Source organism: Dreissena polymorpha, chromosome 3 (assembly GCF_020536995.1).
Source record: "Dreissena polymorpha isolate Duluth1 chromosome 3, UMN_Dpol_1.0, whole genome shotgun sequence".
Taxonomy (NCBI): Eukaryota; Metazoa; Mollusca; class Bivalvia; order Myida; family Dreissenidae; genus Dreissena; species Dreissena polymorpha.
The window spans coordinates 97,385,637-97,395,278 of NC_068357.1; positions in this window are offsets into that span (position 1 = coordinate 97,385,637).

Sequence of the window (9,642 nt, forward strand, 5' to 3'; positions counted from 1 at the left end):
AAATATATATGATATTAAGTATATTTAGTAGACTTTTTTAATCTTATAAGCGTATTAAGCATGTTTTTTTTAAAAACGGTTGTAACATACATCCTTGATAAAAAAGGCTGAAATGGCTGCTAAATAGGTTAAATATGCCAAATCTGATGCAGTTTTAGGCCTTTTTAGAAAGTTTATTATAAATGTTGAAACATATATCATATTTAGCCTATTCAGCAAGTTTTTGTAATATTTTGAAACATACATTCTATATAGCATATTTATCAGCTTGTTAAGCCCGTTAGCATATTAAGCAAGTTTATTAAAGACGTTAAAATGCATTTTATTTAGCATTTTGAGCTTATTTAGAATAATATTTAGCATATTCAGCAAGTGTATGAAATAGAATGAAATATACAACCCATTTAGCGTTCAAGCATATATAGCGTCCTATGTATTTTGTTCTGCAAGCTAATTAAATAGGCCGAACCATACATCATATTTAGCCTTTAAACAGTCATTGAAGCCTATGAAGCCTTTTAAGCTTGTATGTCTAACAGATTCATCACATTTAGCCTATTTAACAGCAGGCCCGTACCCAGGCCATGGGCCCAGGGGCCCGGGCCCCCCCAGCTGGCTGTCGAACTATGATTTTTTTTTAATAATCGGCCCACTGCAATTTTTTCTCTCGTGCAAGGGCCCACAGTACACTTTCCCTCAAAACAAAAGAGCAGCTATGTTTTATTGTCCCTGATAAACAAGGGGATTAACGCTCGCCAATCGAGATAAGCCTCTCAGCAATGTTTTCTAATCGCCTTGTACACACATCCCCGATCAGTCCCCCATTGTGATCATGAATGCTTCATCTATCGATGGTTGATGTAATGTATTTTGATACGTGCAGCGAATGGAAGCAACTGCTACAAGAGTTCGTAGACTATGGTCTGATAATTGCCGACGCAAATTTTTTTCCTTCTTTGAGAAAGCCCTAGACGTATTTTTCCCTTCTAAAAGTTAAAAAAAAAAAAACCTTTTATTGGGAATTTTTAGGTCCCAATATATACTTTTTGCATTGAGAATAGGGCACTGAATTTGAAATGGAACAAAAACACTGACAAAGGTATGAAAAACTGAGTATTTATAATTTTTGAAAGGAAATCACTGAAAAAGACTACGATGAGATAGTTAACATGTTTGTTTAAAAGAAAAACAGATTCATAAATTTGCAGAGCAACAGATAAGAATTTGGCAGAATTCAGTATTTAACATAATTGAGTACCGAAAATTGAGTAATATCAACCTATTAATTGCTCATTGGTAAAAAATGAAAATTGAAACAACAAATCGATCTCATTATATAAGTTAACCTGATCCAGTGTAGAAAAATATTGTATAATTAAATTATCTCTTTCCTTGAATTTGTTTGAAAACAGTAAAATATGTTAAATTGATTATTTAAGACTTTCATTATTTCCCCCCAAAATTAGGCGTTTCGCGCAATTTTTTCCCTAAAAAATGGCAAGGTCTTTCCCAAAAAATCAGATTTAAAAAAACCTGTGACGTTATTGATTTGTGAAAAAAATGGTTGAAGCAATACGAGAGTTTATGTGGATAATCGTCAGTTTAAACCTGTAAGTTTCGGAAATCTAAAGCTTTTAATATTGTTGTGAATTCACACCAATGTTTAAAGCTTAAGACTTCCGAAATGTGCTGATTTACTTGTATTATTCCATTAATTCATATCACAAAATACGTTTTTATAAGCATTAAAATTCACCTTGCAAAGTGCCAAATTAAAAAAGTATATATATAGGGAGGGGGGACCCCTCCCAAACCCTCCCCGGTTGGGCCCCCCCAGTAAAAAAATCCTGGGTACGGCCCTGAACAGCCTATTTAATATAGTTAGAATAGTTAGAAAGTTAAAAGAAGGATTTAAATATAGCAAATTTAGCAAGTTTATAAAATTGGTTACAAAATGCATTTTAAACACATGTAATCTATTTCGCAGCATATTTGGCAAGTTTGAAAATTATGGGAAAATACAGCCAATTTAGCCTTTATAGCAGCCTATAACAGATAATTTAGCATAATTAACACGTTACATAAATTGAATTAAACTACAGCCTATTTAGTCTATTTAACAAGTTTATTAAAAACATCCTATTTAGCTTTCTAAACCTTTTATCAGCCTATGTATCAATTATATAATATACGATACAATATATAGCATATTTGGCACACCAATCCTATTAAGATGCTTAAAAATGTTATTAAGCACATTTATTATGTAATAAACACGATTAACCGAGAGTCGTTTAAGCCTTTTGAGAAAGTTTAATTTATAGGTTAAAACATACATCCCATTAAGCATATTAAGCAAGTTTATAAAATATGATAAAATGTAAAGGTTATGCAATACATCTAGCCTGTTTATCAGCATATTAAATATAATGACCACATACAGCACTAAATACTAGGTATCAAATACTGCATATTAGGTATTTTGTTAATTAATTTGAAATGTACATCTTATTTTGCACATTTTACATTTTCAGCAGATACATAAGCAAGTTAAAATATATTAAAATATACAGCTTTTTTTATTTAGCTTATTTGAGATATTATTCATCTTTAAAAACATCAGACCGTGCATTTATGGCTAGACAAAGACGTACTCAAAGCTGTACTTGTAAAGACGGATTGTAGGACAAACGCCAACCGGACAATTGGAACCCAGTGTTTTTTGCATACCCGGACAGTCGGCACCCTGTAAATTTGTCGACCTGGACAATAGGCACCCGATTAAATTGTTAACCCGGACAAACGGCTACCGATTTAATACTAAGAAGCAGTTAATTTTGTTTTTACCAATAAAGACACTTGACTTGATATGGCTTTGTAGGGAAAGAAAATCCCGTCAACACCTTATCGTACTGATTAGTCTAATCCGCTGAATGGTTGTAAACAAAAAAGATCGCTAATTTTTAATATAAATAATACCTGACGGACATTGCGATAGAAAAGTACTATCTTCATGTATTGTGGTGTTTTATATTATATATTGTATACATATATTGGGTCAATCACATGTTTTTACTAAACCAATTAGCGGTTTAGACTTATTAGTTAAACAAGGTGCTGACGGGCTAAATCGATTGTCATTTATCGGGTGCCGTTTGTCCGGGTTTACAATTAAATCGGAAGCCGATTGTCCGGGTCGATATATTAACAGGGTGCCGACTGTCCGAGTATGCAAGAAAACACTGGGTGACGATTGTCCGGTTGCCGTTTCTCCGGAAATCGTAAAAACGTTTATTCGGTCTTAAATATTACGAATGTTCGGTTTCATATTGCTTCAGAGACACATATTTTATTAATCTATTATGTATAAGTTTATATCTTTTTTTGTTTAAACAATCTTATTTTTAAGGTTTATTAATGTTAGAAATGTGTTGCGCGTGTCAAAATTGCACGTGTATTGGAATACACGCTGAAAACGCGTGATAGCGCCAGACACGGAGCCTGTATTGACCTCTCATCTAGAGTCCGTGCGCCAGATAACAGAGTGCGGCGGATGACCTCCCGGAATATTCCCTCGATGTAACCATTCTATTTTGTTGTTTTTGTTTATTTTGTATAGATAGATCTTCAGACACATCTGGAGCGGCAGCGGGAGCGTGTTGTGTAATGTTTATTTATATTAAGGATAAGAACAAAGGCAGGGCGGCATAAAGAGCAGCGGGATTCATCCTACTTGGGAACCGTCGCTACGTCCTGATATTAATTGCTAGTTGGAGCACTGAAACGACAATAAGATATTACGTTATAAAGAAATTTACACGTTAATACTTAAAAATGCAAAATACTTTAAAGATCGAAATTATAATTACGTTCACAAACTTAAAGATCGATTAAAATAATATATTTAAATAATAAAACTGAATTTCTTGATAATAAAAGTGAACACAATTCTGAATTGATTTTATCTGAGTAAAATTGGCACATATAAATAGAATCATTATACAAGTAGTTTTATCCTTAATGAAATTATTACATTCACTTATGTAAGAAAGGTTTTAAGTAAAATTTGGCGACCCATTTATTCATGATCGGAATGATACATATCCATGTCTGATGTTTTGACAGGGCTGACGGTCGCTCCTACATTATTTTGCCAACCCGGACAATCGCTCCTACATTATTTTGTCAACCCGGACAATCGCTCCTACATTATTTTGACTCCACGGCAAAACATATTATTCGCCGATCAAAGGCTAACACCTATAATTAACCAACAATTAAAATTGCCAACCTGTTAACATATGTCTTTATTTTCGCTTTCGCTTTAAGACATATCCTCGGCGAATTAGTTACACTGAAAAAAATATGATTTTAATTATTATTTCAATGTGATTATTTTCCTTAGGAATCAACAATTATTTATCATCTACATAGCTATGTTATACTTATCTTTGTAAATAATCTAATTGAATGTATTGAGTTGTTTCATTTATGATATCATGTGTGTGTATATACTCGATTGTACTTCCTTGCTTGTATTATATGTTATGTTCTTCATGAATGGAGGAAAATAAAAGTCTATCTATCAAAGTAAGCCGATTCAACATGAGCCGATCAATTTGATTTTAATTAATTAATTTACTTATTAACATACTATGTTACAGCTTGTCGATTCTGTAAATATAAGGTAGTTATAAGGGCACTTCGGACAATGGTTCCTACATTATTCCTATCAGGGACATTCGTTCCTACAATACATTTATTGGAATAAGTGTCATTTTGCGAATGGAATAAACATAAAAAACCGCATTTAATCAATAATTGCTATATCAACAATGGTAGTATCAATCGATAATGACCACTTTCACACTTATGATGTGCGAACCGTGCATAAAGATTACAGACTGGCGTCACATTAAAGGGTCCTTTTCACAGATTTTGGCATGGTTTGAAGTTTGTCATTAAATGTTTTATATTGATAAATGTAAACATTAAATGTTAAAAGCTCAAGTAAAAAATCAAAAATAAAATTTAAGAAAGGAAAAAAAAAGTAGCCCGCAGCAGGACTCGAGGTAAAAAACGCATTAGCCAACTAAGCTATCCTGCCAAGGATACATAAGATGCGTATTTTATACCTTGTATCTTCGTAGTTGCACAAATTTAAACGACAACAACAGAACTCTCCAAATTATTCAATCGCTGCGCGTTGCAACGCTTTATAATTTTTAGGTTTTTAAATCGTCAAAAGATGCATATAATAGCTATATTAGACCATGGCACATGTTCAGTTATACTGTTTCTTCACAAATATCATAACTAATCCGAAAAATTGCGAATATGGAACAACTTTTCTCAATTATTGTTAATTTACCACACCGTGAAAAGATCCCTTTAAAGTGAAATAAGGTTAGTAAACAATTGGCTAGTTCATTTTTTTACATTTGACTCATTGATTGATACGACACTGAACGATTTCTTAATCGGCATTTCAATGATTTTTAAAATAGTGTGTTAAAGTGATACTGATACTGAACGATTTTTGTATGTGTTGAATTGTAATATATTGATAAAATGTTACATGTATATGTTACAATAACACAAAATAGACAAGAAAAATGATACATTGAAGACGAAATTCATAAAATGCAACATGCTGGCGAATTCAAATGTACAGACATTTTCGACTTCAGAATTAAATATCTGGCTTACAGTATTTGGCATTTTCCGACACAAGTTGGCAATTTTAATTGTCGGTTAATCATAGGTGTAAGCCTTTGACCGGCGTACACTACGTTTTGCAGTGCAGTCAAAATAATGTAGGTGCGACTGTCCGGGTTGACAAAATAATGTAGGTGCGATTGTCCGGATTGGCAAAATAATGTAGGGGCGACTGTCCGCCCTGTCAAAACATCGTAGGAGCGACTGTCCGCCCTGTCAAATTTAGCGTAGGAGCGATTGTCCGTAGGAGTGATTGTCCGGATACCATGTCGGATTACTAAATGATGAAGTATTTTATTATAGAAAAAAGAAATCTGGTTTAATTTGTACTAAAACAACTTAATACTGACCTCAAACATTTTATTGTTGTACTGACATATGTTCTGTAAAAAACATGTTGTCTTTCTGTACCTATGAAGTTTCATGATCCTAGGCGTAAGTGTTCTTGAGTTATCATCCGGAAACCATCTGGTGGGGACGGAGACCCCACGACACCAGTACATAATATGATCTGCACATTTTCTCTTAAACTACATCCAAGAACGAGTCACTGTGGCATTAACCTTAGACCTAGTGACATCAAAATCAATAGGAGTCATCCGCCAGTCATGATCAATGTACCTATGAAGTTTCATGATCCTAGGCGTAAGCGTTATTGAGTTATCATCCGGAAACCATCAGGTGGACGGACCGACCGACCGACCGACGAACAGACGGACGGACGGACCGACCGACCTACCGACATGTGCAAAACAATATACCCCCTCTTCTTCGATGGGGCATAATAAGACAGAGATTTTACTTTTTATTAATTAAAATCAGCTGTTTACAAGCAAACAAAAAACAACACAATAAGTCATGCGGCCGGGATAATGGACACGCAGAGATATCAATATCGTGTTTTGACATATAAGCACCCCAATTTCAACAATCAGTATCAATATATGTTTCACCAAAATGCAAATTGTTCTAATCTTATGTCTTGTAAGTAAACTAGTAAATATTAGACGTGCGGTTTCAATATTAATTGCAATTGTTAATTCCCTTCATAACTTACAATGTTAACCAGTTCATAAAACTATCGTCCAACTTCAATATTCTACCATTACATATAAATTGTATAATGCATATATAATGCAGGTTATGAGCTTGTATATACGTTATTGCTGAATTTATAAATATTGTTGTTGTCGCTGCTTTTGAATAATGTTCTGTATATGTATATAGACCGTTCCATAAATTGACCGCCGCCATATTGTCAGTCACGTGACTGTCCGCCATTACACTGCTGCTAACGTGTGCGAGTCTGCGATTCCAAAAGCCAAAGACATAGAGAATACCCGCTTCACCGTTGTCGGATAAATAAATTACTTAATGAATTAATGTGAGGCGATTATCACATTTGTGTTGTTTAAATGATTGTTTGAAGTTGAGATTGATTGTTACAAATAAAATGTTTAAAATGCTTTCGTGTATTTGTTTTTTATCTGTAATCAAGTGGTAATCATCGGCGAAAATTTGCCGGTTCAGCCGCTCATACTATGTCTTTGATTAGACTTGTTACTTTTAACGTTTCACAAACAATTCACGCATGTATTGTTGTGTTGATTTTAATAGCCGCAACATCAAGCAGATTATATTTTAATTGATACTTATAAAAGATTCTCGCGCAATTAATTACCGCTGATTGTTTGTAATTGATCTCATTTGGTAAAAATCTACATTCCAAAATCATTACATATTATATTAAGTATGACATTTTTGATACGCCTTCCATTATTTTTCTTGTTCTAACTGATATCAGAGATAAAAAATTGTGGTTTGGATATATATTTATTTTTTTAGATGGAATTTTGTCACGTAAAAAAAACGCGTTTTTTATCATGAGAGAGTGATATTGATCTTGACGACCTTTTATGTGATTATTCGAAAGATGAAGAGAATGCGATCTATGTGATATATCTATATTTTCATCTTTGAATCATTTAACAGCTATAAAGCTAAAAATACTAAACATTGTATTTTATAGGTCTTTGAAGTAACGCAAAACATATGGATAACGACTCCAAATGTTTAGTCCATTAATCCACACAAAAAACTCAGATAAAAAACACCTAAATAATATTTCAAAAATATATTATTAAACGCCAAACGAATTTATTAATACATTTATTTGCAACTTTTAAAACGCGACATAAGCATCAAATTAAAGATTATCTGAAGACTGAAAGGCCGACAATTTGACACAATAAAGAGCTCCATGCATAAGCCGTAATATTTTTTTTGCAGAAAAGCTTCAATACATCTAATTATAAAAATATAATTATCAATGGCATGAGGACGCTAGTGTGATAAATAAATGAGTGTTAGAAAGTGTAAGGAGTGCTTTGAAAATAAACATACTACAAAGCCATATTAAAAGCAAAGGACATGACAGTATTTACATGTAATTTTAATTTGATGGGTTTTGTACAAAGAATGACGCTATTGAGGAATATTAACATACAACTGAAAAAACACAACTTCATATGATGCAAATTGAACTGTGTACTCATGTATATTGAAAACTCGTTACTAGTGAGTATGAGTGACACATATCTAACATTTTAACACACATATATTTATATACATATATATTTTTAAAAATAGTTTTTACCTCTGTTTGGTGTCAAATGTAATTTATTGTTTTATGATATCGTTCGTGCATTGCCGTAACATCAATGTTCATACGGAATGACGTAGTTTTATTTAACCGATACCCGCTAAATACGTTAAATGTTTTTTTGTTTTTTTTAAATACTTTATTTTTTTCATAAATTAAACGAGCTAGTATCTTTACGGTGTACAATTTCTGATATTCTATATTGGACATAACTTTTAATTTGTAAAATATGTAACATATCTTATTTACGCAACTGTCAAGTATGTCGGAGGTAAATTATCTTACCAAATGACTGCTTAAGACTACCAGGAAGATGAGACATGGTGGCATCATCAATTGTGTTTAATGACCAGATTGTCATCTGCCACCCAGTGTGGTTTATGACACCATGTGGTTAGTTAAGTCTGGACAATATCTGATCAAAACGAGATAATCGGATTATGCAGAACAAAGGGGCAATTAAACACTGGAATGCAAAGGCATACACGATTTAAAGATTGATGCAAATAATCAAATGAAAAATATTGCATTTAATTTAATTAAATGCTTTTTTTAATGTGTCAATGTGTTAGTTTTCCAAGACAACCAAGACCATGTAATGAAGGCCTTAGAATTTAGAAAGAAATTCATCCGTTGAATAATCGGTGCTCTCTTATATATGTTACCCATTGTTAAGCAGCAGTGTAATGGCGGACGCGGAGAGAATTCAGGGGAGATAATTATGTAATGACTAAATTATGGAACGGTCTATAAATTGGGGCAAGGAAAATGCAAGCCATCCGTCATTTCCGGTATTTAAATACATGTACATGTATTGTGATCGACCATATTTAAGAAACAATTAATTTGTAAAAAAAATACATTTACCTATCAACATTGAAAGGCAGTCCGCGCAGAAATATCATAATTGAATATGTATTCTAATAGCGAAAATAGGGGAAGAATATTCGGGAGCCGATTGCCTGAGTGACAAAGCAAACTGATGCCGATTTTCCAAGAGGACAATTTATTCGAGGGTCATTTGTCCTAGTGGACAAATTTACGAGGAACCCATTGTCCGGGAATGCCAAAAACGCAGAGAGCCGATTTGCCGGGTGCCGTTTGTCTGGATACAATGTGTTTGGACCTTTTAACATGTTAACCTATTTGTAAGATCATTAAACATAATATGCATGTTTACAAAACAATTAGTACTGTCCCCCTACTCTAGCTCTAACGGACATAAATTCAGTTCGGACGACTACCAACGTTTTGAGCTTCAA